The sequence below is a fragment of the Anguilla rostrata genome, chromosome 15 (genome assembly GCF_018555375.3).
Source record: "Anguilla rostrata isolate EN2019 chromosome 15, ASM1855537v3, whole genome shotgun sequence".
Taxonomy (NCBI): domain Eukaryota; kingdom Metazoa; phylum Chordata; class Actinopteri; order Anguilliformes; family Anguillidae; genus Anguilla; species Anguilla rostrata.
In genome coordinates this window covers 24,820,673-24,833,839 of record NC_057947.1, presented here as the reverse complement: position 1 = coordinate 24,833,839, position 13,167 = coordinate 24,820,673, and the positions used below count along the sequence as shown (strand labels likewise).

The 13,167-nt window shown below is 42.0% G+C and overlaps 1 protein-coding gene across 5 annotated transcripts in view; it reads right to left on the bottom strand.

Moving 5' to 3' along the window:
* Positions 1–7,467, bottom strand: part of LOC135240434 (BCL-6 corepressor-like) — a 63,511-nt gene extending 56,044 nt beyond the window's left edge. For 4 of the 5 annotated variants that reach the window (XM_064309866.1, XM_064309867.1, XM_064309868.1 and 1 more), the window contains exon 1: positions 6,618–7,467. The gene's annotated coding sequence lies outside the window, so the exon portion shown is untranslated. The remainder of the gene's footprint in view (positions 1–6,617) is intronic. The other variant, XM_064309871.1, reaches the window with a different exon arrangement.
* Positions 7,468–13,167: the final 5,700 nt, after the last annotated feature.

Genomic DNA, 13,167 nt, shown 5'->3' with positions numbered 1-13,167 from the left:
TAAGATTGCAAACGACCGCCCTAAGGGAAGCGTGATTTTGAATCAGAAGTGACAAAATAAAAATTAGGCTAAGGGCTTATTAAAATAGATAATTAAATAAAGGCATTGCTACAGACACGAAAAGGAGGCGTGCTGCCAAACATAGGTTATCGATAACAGAATTGGGTTGGTATAATTGCACGTGAAAGGAAGGCGTAGCAGCTTTTCCAGAGATGCGGAGCTTTGCACAATAACATATGCGGATGGCTCGAATCAAAGCGGTTTCCTCCCTCCCACGTGTTTCGTAAGCGGACCTATCTGTGAATACTTAGTTACACAGCAAACGGACTGTGTTGGGATACATACGTATGGTATCCACTGACCAAAACGTAAAACTTAATAATTCTGCAGCATTACCATTAATTCATTTCCATTTCCCACCAATAGCTGACACTATGTTTCGTTCGCTGTAACATCACTGTAAAAGGATATAGCTATACTCTGCGCCACATCATAACAATTTCATGGTGACTAAAGCAAACAACCATTTCAGTGAATAATTTAATGACAGTTACGTTCCGTAGAGGAGGATAACAATGCAATCGAGATACCATTGGCTTAAATACTCAGCTAATATTAAATACCACTCTCTACTGAGATATAATGCCCAGTGGCGCGATGATCCAAAGCGACTGTATTCCTCACCGATAAGGCGAGATGTGATAGACGGGCATTGGTTTGTGCACATTTATCACACGGTTATGACCATTCCAACTTCAGATAATATTACCCAGAGGTTCTCAAAAATCTGTTATCGCATGTGGTTATTACACTAAGATATTATCGCAATAGAAGTATATGTGCCATACATCTAGGTAAATCCTAAACCTAATACTGAAGGCATTGTGTGCATGTCGTCGCTGTGAGGGACGAGGCAGTACTGGGGAGATGAGAAACGAAAGACGCAGCGAGCGGAGCGGACAACCCTAACAGCTGTCGCTTTATTTGCTCTAGCGGTAAACAGGCCCCGCTCCCTCCCCTAACCACATAGCGCGTGCAAGTTGGCGGAACAATCCTTGACTACATGGAAACAACGGGAACATTGTGCGACTCGTATTGTTACCGGACGACCGCAGCTGAGTTCGCCCATTCATTCTGAGCCAAAAATAAAAAGACATAAAATATTCTTTATATCACAGAAGAGCCCAAATGAGAAGTCGGGGACGTCCGCGCCGTTTGTGATGCCGCCTGCCAAAATCAAAAACTTGCTTTGAAGTATTTGTTTGTGCCCTATTAATGGGTGCAGCTCCTCTACCAGCCCATGCGCTTAGCCTGGGGTGATCTCCTTTCGTTCAAAACAACAAAACCTACTTTTAAAAGCATTTAAACCTTTTGGAGCTGGCGCATGTAGTCTTGTACACGAGTAGGCAACTATGAAGTCTGCAAATGAAACGTAACAAGTCGCACAGTGTCATTTTGACTGTCATTTCGAGTCATGAACACTAAAGCCGAGTGCGCGACACCGTGTTCCACGAGATGGTGAGCGACTGGGTAGTTTAACAGACATAAAGCTGGTAGGCTACTCTAAATGGGTAAGATTAAGTGGTCTTTTGCATGCATTCCAATCCATTCCGTGCATAATGTGAAGAGATTGTTTCTGTGGCATTTCATCTTAAGTCAAAGCCCGAGGTGGTAACATAAAACTATACGACTCAGTTCAGAGCTTGTGGAAATTGAGCTAAAGGTGTCGATATCAACCCCACCGAATTGAAGGGGATGATAGGAGAAAGGCAGCAATGCACAATGGAATTATGTTACGTTGCTGAAAACGGTGACAAGAATATAAATGATTGTAGGCTATAAGAATGTAGTGTCACGTCTATTTCGAGAGAGGCTCCTGAAAAATAACGCATTTTCTATTTTTTCTGTGAAGGTGGTCGTTTAAGCACATTTACGTAATTACTGTAGGTCAACCTAAATGGTCATTTATAAGGAGAAATGTTGTCTGCCTGTTCCAATACTTTAAGGTGTGCAGGTTCCGGTCTCGTGTTGTGGGTGAAAACTCGGCGTTAAGAAAACAATGCCAGAGCATAGGCAGAGACAAGTTCTAATGAGAGCGCAGCGATCCGTGCACGCGGGGCTCCTGCGACACAAAGGCTTTCTGAAGCAGAGAAAAGAGCTCTCATATTTCAGGGCCGCCGTCCCGGCGGAGGCTTGGACCGAGCGCAACTTCAGCCAAACAATGGCGTCTCCTCTGGGGGCCAACTCTGAAACCCGATCTCTTCATCTCGCTGCCACATACGTTTATTTGTATTCCAACACACTTCGTTGGCCATATTACGCGTAAAACGGACGAAGTGTTTTCTACCCACATAAACTCCTATGCACAGAGCACGAATGATCTCCCGAATCAGGCCGCGTCAGGTGCAGGTAACATAGAATCCCGGCGCCAGACGCCGATTCAATGAAGACATAAGTTAGGGGTGCAAAAATAAATAAACGGACTCTGTTTATGTCAATTTTCTCCTAGCTTGTTCTTATTTTCTAAACAAATTTGTTATAGCGCGAGAAAAAATAGGCCTATAAAATAAAATATAGGGCGTTTTTAAACAAACAAATGAATATATAAATAAATACGGGGTTTCCCCCATCAACACCTAACTTGGCAGAATACATATCTGCCATCACAATTAAGTCTAAATGTATAGCCGACAGTGAACCCATCTTGGAGCCTGATTCTTTATATTAATCAAATGGCGCACTACTACAACAAGGATTTCCATCATTACTATTTTCCTAAAAACACTCCACGGACAGGTGATAGTAAGATTTGTCAACAGTTAGGCTAAATCAGCGAGGAAAGTGTTAACACGTTAGACCTTTCTTTATAGGCATGTCCCATTGTTCCAAAAAATGACTGATTATGCGTAGGTGTGTTATATATTTATTCATATAGCTTTTAGTGTCTAAGCAGGCCTACAAATAAAATTACAATGTCTAAATTGTTTAAATATTAAATAATATACTCGGTGGTGGAAACCGACCATTACATGTATAAAATGTTCGTCAATTACTTTTTTTTTTTTTTTTTACATGCATTCCAAATTACGCCTTTTACGCGGGCACTATACGATTTCAAACTATTTAAGCCCATATAATACCGCTCGATTGTTTCAGGGTAAGTAACGGCATAATTACCCCCTCCCGCAGCAGATTAACATTTCGACGTCGCCACACGGCACAACAGGGGGATTGTCGGATATATACTGGGGACATCAAATGTAGAACAATGACCCTAAACTGTTTACATGCTAATATGGCGAGTGGACCAAAGCGTGAAGACGAACGAATCTAAGAAAATCCTGATCCTTCGCGGCGTTTGGCGGTCAGCGTTTCAAGATGCACTCCAGAGCAAACCTTCCTCTGGTTACATGTTACGACAAATTTAAATCCATCCTCACAGACTCCAAACTGCCTTATGCAATTAGGCCGATTTCTCTTGTTGCGCGGATTGCATGAAGTTAAATCATTTGAATTTGCTAATTCAAATATATGAAATCGAGTGTAACCTAACCGATTCTTTCTAGACTTCGCACGAGGAAAGCCAGAGATTTGGCTGTAGAGTGTATGGAAAATATGTTCAAAGCGGGAATGGCCAGTGAATAGTCAAGAGCCGCAATCAAATTAAGTTTGTTAACGACTTGCAACAGCAGATTTATTTATGCAAAAGATGCCCTTGGCAATATTGTTTTCAGCAAAATTCATGAATTAAACTGAGACACCCCACAAGAATAAAAGTTAACACTAAACAGCACAGAACCCAATTTAGCTAGAGAGATGGCCAGGAGCGAAACACAGCCTTCATTTCGCGGGCTCCGAGGATCCCTCTGCATTATTTTCCTAGACATCCTGGCAGCGCCGGAGTAACAAATCAGTCTGGATGATAAAACGGTTAATCTCACGACAGTTCACACTGGTTAGGCTAGACCACGTCTGGGGGACCACGTCTGCGCTGAACGGAAAACAGTCGTCTCGTGATACAAGTGAAGAACGAATACATCCAGAAAAGAGAGGGAGGCTACTTGTACAGTGACAACTGACGGTACATGTATATTTTGATACAATAACCCACCCGTCAATGGCGTAATGTTCTCCTATTTTGCGGCTCCCTAGTCTACTACGTGACTGTAGACACCTTAGCTTCAAGCAACTTGTGTGGACCGCTGACTGCGAACTCCTGGTACTTATCCAGATGTGACTGAGGAGCAGATCGCACTGCCCAAAACGTTGGTCTCAAATACTGTGACCAGGCATTATTCAACGTCAATTTCTCCGGACCCCTTCGTTAGGCTCGCTGGATAAGTGCCCACTTTCTCTCAGTAGAGCACTGATTTGATTATTTTGCTTGGCGTCCGGCACCTAACTAAACAAGAATAACAGGGATGGAGACACAAACATTTCTCACACACGTAAACGACAACAATTTGCATACGAGCATTATTTGTAAATACTGTCAGTAAAACGAACTAGACCGACACTATTCCCGTGGGTTTCATCGCACTTTGTTTAATACCAGCGCTTCCTGTCACGTGCGATTCGAAGGTTACAGCTGCAGATAAGCAGAGCTGCACGCTGTCAGCGGACCGAATTAACGTAATTAAAATTGATTTATTACGCCTCACGCCTTAAAGGCCTTACAATTGATTGTAGAACGGGTGGGGCGCTGCGTTTCCTCTAAAATGTTGTTGAAAAGCTTTCCGAAATGAACCGTAAGCATGAGCATGATGGTTATTCACTTACAGTTGCTATTGTTGGTTTGAAAAGAGTTGCGGGTTGCGGGTTAATATAACGTGTTGCATACTATTGTAGCTATCTATTTATATCGACCAATTAATGTCTTTATAGCAAAAATACATTTCATTTTTCCCTTCATGATCATCATTACCTGTAAAACAACACATTCGAATAAATGTGTCTTTCGTTGCGCAAACTTCAGTTAAACCTCCAAAATCCAATTGATGATCTTTACCATAAAAATGACAACTGCTTAAACTTCTCGACCTTTTTATGGTGCTGCAGTTAGCCTATATAACTCGTTGGTAGGCTACCTTGTTAAAACCTCGTATGTCCATGTTGTTTTGCATGTTGGAAGCTCTCACCCAGCTTTAGGCTATGTATTGTAAATAACGCAATTACGTATATAAATGGTTAAAACCAACGAGACTAGACCAAGACGCTGTGCTTCGTCAGAATGTTCTTTTTTTTGACAATCCAGTTTTTTTGCGCGACACCTTGTCAACTATACATCGCTCAATGTTTCATATATCCTGGCATAGGTTCAGAATAAGCCAGGCAGGGGTGTTCTCCATTGGATTGCTTAAAGAAAATCCAACTAAATAGAAAGTGGCAGCTTAGTATCTTTGTCCACGATTTAGCCTTAAATATTGGTTCAATTCCGTTACTGGATGAGTTTTGACTCATCTATGCAGAGATGATCCTACTTCCTCGTTATCTTAAATTCGTCGATGCCGGGAAGCCCGCACGCTTCCCAGCGCATCTTTTTAGAACTAAGTTAAATTATGAAAGTAAACCGACCAGTAGCCGATTATTCATTCCTCTTTATTCAGGACAGAAGACAACATGTGGGCTCCATTCCCATAACTACAGGTGGCTATATCTGAATCACATGCGTCACGCACTAAGATATTTCTTGCAGTTTGACTTAGACCGGCACGAACCTTTCCGTTCGGTTGGAAGGAAATGGCCCTTGCATGCAGGCTATCAGTACAGAAGGATCGCATCTCTGCCGCAGTCTCTATATCTCGTTCGTATCTTTCACTTTACCCCACGAGGAATACATCCGCACCCTTTCCCCTCCCACACACACACGCAGACAAGCAGTCAGGGGATGACCTCTAGCATGTTGAACTGTACATTCGTAGCCTATTCGTAAACAGTCTACAATAATCGGAGAGAGGGCGAGGCACAAATCCGTTGCCTCGTGTGTTTTTTTTTTTTTTTTTTTTTTTGGGACAGAGTAACTTGTATATTCTTCAGGAATATAAATGACTGAAATATCGGGTAGCGTCTCCCATTCTTTACGGCAACAGCAACACCAGCCGCATTTCAGACGTACAGAAGTGGCAGAAACAGTTCATTTAAAACCTAATCTTCTTTGGTTTTTAGCTCGCTACGGAATCTCAACGAGCGTAAAATTGTTCCGCTAACTGGGAAGCCCCTTCACAGCGTTGGAAATTAATCATTACTGGCAGTAAGGGTGTCGCCAGTTCAGAGCGAATTGAGTAATTTATCAACCTTAAGACATTACCACACCGAAAAGCACAAAGACACCCATTTTCTGTAGTTTTCTATCCGGTATCCGAACACGATACCGCGACTTTAACGCAGACAGTAAGCTATAAGCAACAGACACCTTTTACTGATCCTGGAATAAAACACCCCAATTCACCCAGGGACAACAAAGACAAACCTACAAAGACAACAAAATATCGTTTTTTCCCCAATCGAATACGTGAAATTATAACCAATAGCAGTTACAACTGCGTGGTGTCGGGATACAGAAATACGAAAGAAAACGGCACAAATAAATATAAAAATTGAACGAAACATTTACTTACCTAGAAAGAAATTCAAGAAATTATCTCTATAGAATCAAATCTTGTCTTGCGATTCTCGTCTGCTTTTCCCCGTTTGAAGTTTCCGAATTGAACAGTTCAAACCAGACACTATCCTGTTTATGTTTCACAGAAGCGCAAACATCTCCGTGAAAACTCTGCCCACCGTCTGGATCCGAACAACGGTGCCCGAAATAAAACGTGGCTTAGCCTACTGTATTTTTTACCAAACTGATCTTTAATGTATTTATAATTGTTCCTCACACGTTTTGCTGAAGGCAGTCAGAACTTTTATAGCGATCCAAAGAAACTCGGAGTGAATTTCCAGTTGGATAAAAATACAATGTGCAAAGCAAAAGTTGTATAAAGACATCCTCAGAATTCCAAGTGTATGTTAAAGATCCGAGCAGATATATTCCTTGGTCCAAAAGCGAGGTTAGATCTTCTCGTATTGTACAAAGGTACAGGTGGCGACGGTCCTCGGACTCCAGGAATTAATTCAGTCTGGTTATGCCTCGCAGCGCCATGTTGGGTCACCGCACACACCGCTTCAAAATACAGCTCGTGGACACACACTTCCTATAGAAATTATTTCGAAATGTATGATATCCATCTTAACATTTTCATTATTTATTTATATGTTCTATTTTTATTTTATTTTAAAGGTTATGCGTTTTTTCTCTCTTTATTTCCTTTCCCCGTGGCTCCAGTTCCGTCACTGTCTCTCTGTGCCGTTCAAGACACCAACTGCTGCCTCCGTGCGTGCCGCGGCGACTGAGAGCTGAGAGCAATTCGCTCCCACTCACCGACGCTACCCAGAAGGCCAGTCGGGGAACCGCAATTACCATAAACCTCCAGCACGCTTCGCTCCACGGACGTGTAAAACAAAACAAGAGCGAGAGAGCGAGGGAGAGCGAGCGAGAGAGATCTCGGGCACGTGAGCGAACGAGGGAGGGATCTGGCGAACGAACTGGAGCGTTCCGTGTCGTACCATTTGCTTGCTGATGCAAAACGATAGTCTGTGTGTGGAAAAGGGCCACTTTTAACTTATTTCTAAAGAAAGTGAAGAAAATATTTCCATCATAAAGAGCGGACGGGTACTTGTCTTTGTTCGACTTTTCTAAGCTAAAGCAATGCTCAATGCATTGTTTTAGCTAAAACATAATTAACCATTTAAGGTGTAAGATCACAAATATGGGATTAGAATGTTCTTAAAAGAACATTCTAATGGAGTTCTAGAACTCTGACTTAAAATTTTGAAGAAAAAAAAAAAACCTTTGAGAGTTGCACTATATATTTCCTTTCCACACGCACACACGCACACACACACACACACACACACACCAATTGGGGATGGTACAGGATGCGCAACTTACAGTATATTTCACACGCCAGCCTTCATACAAATAGAAGTGCCTGAGAATAAAACCGACAAGCTCTGGATTGTCAAGCGTAGCTCGCAAGCAACTACCCACCGCATATTTCCGCGTTTTCCATTTATAATGACCCACATAAATATGGGTTTATACTGGCGCAAGATCGCAAGTTGTGAAGAAACCTTAAACATTGCCTAACAACAGGTAACTGAATTCAGGAGATTTGATCTGACAGTTGTGTTTTATGTGCCCTGAAACCAATTACCTGGTTTTAGTCAATAACGTTAAAAGTCGATGGTTACTTTCCGTTTAACGTCAGAACAATAAATATTATTATTTATTTAGATTGTCACGGAATTTAGGCCTATTATTTAACTATTGTTACTTAGTTTCCACAATAGGCTTTCACGAACAGCGTCTGCAACGTAAGGACGTCAATCTGGGTTTATATAGTGACTTTCTACGTTGTAGCCCACGTTGCATCAAACAGTAACATTAAATATAAGCTCTTACGGCGTGCGGAGGCGAGGATGATGCTCACGAACACAGTGTCCGTAATAGGATTGTCTCTAACAGACAGACCTCCATTTAGCGCAACCCCCAACAAGCTGACCCAGCGGTTTTAATGCGCTTACGGCACGGGAAGGATTTCCAAATGAGATTGAGCACACAGACACAACTATAAACCGGAATGTCAGTAAAATCTCTGCAATTTAGCTTTGGCTTTACCAGACGTTAATGGGGCGAATGTTACTTAGGTGCAGAATCACTCTTGTTGATAGTTCTGAAAATACACCAGAAGACTGGTTAACAAGGCTCCTTAACTAAAGTGCGTGAATACCACACCACAGAGATGTGATCGCTCATACCACACAGGGCGTGGCTCCCCCATGGGCTCCTGTGCATGTGGGAGGATCTATAGCTTTGCATGTTGCAACGTTCTCCAGTATTACCACTGCGGTTTTCAAGATGGCAGGAAATGTGACGACTCTACCCGAAACTTACTACTGCTGGCGGACTTTTCCATGGGCCAGACGGACTCGGGTTTATATTCCGATTTATTTAGCTCCTCTAGAAAGTCAATGCACGCACTGAATTACATGGACTTGATTGGTCCAGTGTCATATACTAGACAAAATTACAACAAAGAGTCCACTATAAAAACTAAGATAAAAATTAAAACATTTTGAAATATTTTTGAGACATAAAAAAAACCTGACAGTGCACTATACTTTTGTAATGTAGACAGCATCTTTCAGTCCTTGTGCAATCAGTGATGGACCTAGCTTGTGGCTGCCTTTGTTTGTAACTTCTAATCACCCTGGTGGCGACCAGTTTTCTTAAACTATAGCTCAATGAGCCATTAGGGCAACTCAGACTTTGGTTCATCTCTTGTGCTGAGTAGACGGACGGACGGGGGAGGGGGGGGGGGGGGATGTGCTGTTCTGCAGGTCAGAAATCTCAGGCCTGAGGATGCCTTAGGAATGCTTTCACTTGGACCCTTTCCAGCACTGAGTGACGCACGTCACACAGGAGCTCTGCGATCCAGCGCAGGCTAAACATACCTGCAAACGATCTACACCTAATGAGCCACAGACCCTCCCTAAGTAGGTAGCCCTACCCCCCTCCCCCCATCCACAGGACCAAAGTTACGCAAAAGACCTCCCACTTGCTAACATGCGCACCCAGTGTATGGCTTTTCGTTAATTTGACAAAAAATGTCTTTGTCCTTTGGCACCTTGTCTCTAATCTGCACCTGTATTAAACTGTATCCCCAGAGACATATCTGGACACATGGTCAAGGAATGGATTTATCAAATAACACAGCATTCCTCAATAAAGTACCTACATGTAGCCTTTTTGATTTTCAGGCTTTTGGCACCAGATTCTGTTATTGTGTAGAGGGCACTTTTTTTAGGTTTGCTACAATGCACACATTATTTAGTTCGATCTCCATATTGTGAACTCCAGTTATTACATTCTTCACTAAACCATGTCTCATACTGGCGAAATGTTGCTTTTAGTGAATCTTAGCTGTATTGTAACACCAATTACTGGCAAATAGAACAGTTTGCAACTGATGTTAACTAAAAAAATATTTGGACAGTGAATGTCCAACTAACTATAATAATTTAAACATATTTTTATTATCCCAAATTTGTTTTTGGGATTTAAATTATTTAATTATTACAATTAAAATGACATCAATTACAATTGTCTATCTGAACTAAGACTTGTGACAACTGGGCATTTAAAAATGGCATGTAAAGTATTTCTGCGGAGGTCTCACAAACCTAGTTTTAAATCTAGAAGAATTCAAGCTCAAATTCAATTATCTTAAATATCTAAAAATCTTAAGCTTAATTATAAAGACCGTGACTGACTCGTGCTCTGTGTGCCATTAAGCAATCTGAGCTGACAAGAGGGTTCAAGGGTAGGACAGGAGGGAAGAACCGAATCTGAAACACAAATCTACCGCCAGCCATACCAGCCTGGACTTATTAAGTAAACAAAGCACCGGCTAGAAAGAAGTTCCGTTTGCTTTGGGACAACACACGGTGCTGACAAGCAGAGTTTGAGCCTTGGTGTGCCTTTCAGTGGGTGCTGACAAATCTGCAGGTGAAAAGGGGGCTGCCAGGTGCTTCATCTTGCAAAAGCACTGATTCCCAGTGTAGAGATCCTCACCATGCCAGCTGCAACAAAGACTAGCAACTGCACAAGGTGGCATATAATTCACTGTATGATGCCGAGAGAAGGATAGTTGTCCCCATCCCATCTCCCAAGGGGTAACAGCTTCTATGCCGCCGGCCTATGTCTATAATGCATTATTAACATCCTTATAATGTATTATAATCTGCTCATAATACAAATATAATTGTAGTTATAAGCACTCTTAAATACTCATAATGCTTTATGGCAGTAATTCTAACACATTATAAAACATTTTATAATAACCTATAAGGTCAAGTATCATAATACTTTGTAATTGCTGGTCACTCACTGACGTTTTTTGTCAAGGATCAGAGTGTATTATAATTATAATTATAATTGAATTATATTTGTAATACATTATAATCATTGAAACTGCTCTCATTAAGGAATGACAGAAGAATGCTGTTAAAGTAATTTAACATTCGCCAATACGTAAGTACTTATGCATAATGAGCACCCTTACAATATTTGACAACCACCTGTGGGACAATCAAGTAAGGTAAGCGCACGTGTATTCCCTGAACTGGCCCAAAAGTTTCATTTTTATTTTATTTTAAATGCTTAACCCCTTTTAACTGGATTCTGTCGATGTGAACCACCTTTAACTGCAAGATTCCTCTGCTCACTGGCTCGCGAATGTGCGTGGAACCATATTCAGTTATCTGGGCTGCTCGGCCTCGGACTGTATTTAACAGCAGGATTTTCTACAATTCTATTCATAGCTAAACAATAATGCAGGCCAACCGTAAACTACCCGGCCTGCTGCGGTCACTAATTGGGTTGTGCTTATTAATAAGGATTAAAAAATTGCGCCGATTAGTCACACGAAAGCACAGTGTCCAATCACGTCCATATTCGACTGAAAACTCGTTGGTCAAATGCTACGCAGGTACAATATAGCTCTTTCGGTCACAAACTGTTAATCAGCGCCATCTTGTGGACTAGTTGAATAAGCACTCATTTCAGACGAGGCTTTTTTTCGAATTAATGCTTTTCAGATAATCGTTATTTCACTATCTGGTCGTGTTAGCAACTTTTTAAATTGGCCTTAAAAGTTGTGAGATCACCTCAATTACTGTTTTCAAAGAATCAAGTACATTGAATGATAAAAGAGTAAAGAAAGAGACATTGCAGTCAATTGTAATTTCCACGTCGTGGAAACGTCAAACTAAGACGCGTGGTAATATATTTGAAGACGATGTGAGGTTTTGGGCTGTCTCGTCGCTTCACAACCCTGACCTTTAAAAGAATGACAGATTAGGCAAATTAATTAGCAAGGGGACCTGTGTATTAGAGAGGCATACAGGATGGTGAGGAGAAGTCTCTGCTGTTTGAGCAAAGAACGTCAATTTGGAAAGTGTCAGTCATTGGCATTGGCAGCTCTCTTTAACGCTCAGGTGTTATGGGAAGGCCCTGGTGGTATTGAGTGCGTGTGATAAACAGTGCATCTCTCACCTTCAATCAGGCCGGATGCGTGTTTGGGTCAGCACATGGTGATGGTCCGTGATTCAGAAGTTTTATTTTAAGAGCCTAAATCTGTGATTGGGGGGGGTGAAGACCTTCCATAAGGGTGTAGAAGCAGATGATTTATTATGAATGGGCAGGGGTCCACTAAGGTAGCGCCTAGGGTCTTGAATCTGACTCACTCCTAAACCAGGCGCAGGGTTGTGGAAGGTGAAGTGCCCTGAGACGGCCGTTATTGTTCTGGCTGATCACCAGCCGAGCAGCAGCATTCTGAATGGACTGGAGTGGTCTGCTGGCGAGGCAGCCAGTCGTAACCCCGACTGGACAGCAGGAAGAACAGGGAGTCCAGCCGACAGCTGGGTTCTGTTGGGAGGCGGGGTACGGGGGCAATTCCCTGAAAGGGAACCTACAGGAAGACTGTGTGTGAAGAAATGCTCGCTTCTTGCTGGATTGGGAACTGGGCAGTATAAAACACCCAGGAGTAGACAGTCCTTGCAGAGTAGTTCTGGCTAGCAGTACAAGTAGACCTGCCCTGAAGAGGCTGAGCCTCAGACAGGTGTCAAGGGAGATTAGCATGAACATTCTGGGAAGATATAGCTGAACTGCTTGATTCTCGATTGTAACTTTTTGAACTCAATTCTTTCTTTAACATATATGGTGTTTTTTCCCCCCCAGCAACTAATTCTGCTCGTGATGTGCACAAAAAATAAGGCCTGGGAATGGCAAACTCATTCCCATATTGGAAGGAAGCAATGACTTCTGGGAAAAAGGCCAATGTTGCCTGTGGCTTATTGTTCTAATCAAAGCTTTTTCTTAAAAAAAATCCCCTATGTTTAAATGACTGTTATAAAAAGTCCAAAAGTATTCCCCCATACCTCCTTTTAAAGGCTCCATTTTCTTAAAAAAAAACCCCATACTTAAAAGACCCTTACAAAAATTCCAAGACTATTCCCCCAAATCCCCTCCATACATCTGTTCAGACCACCCCTGTTAATCTGAGG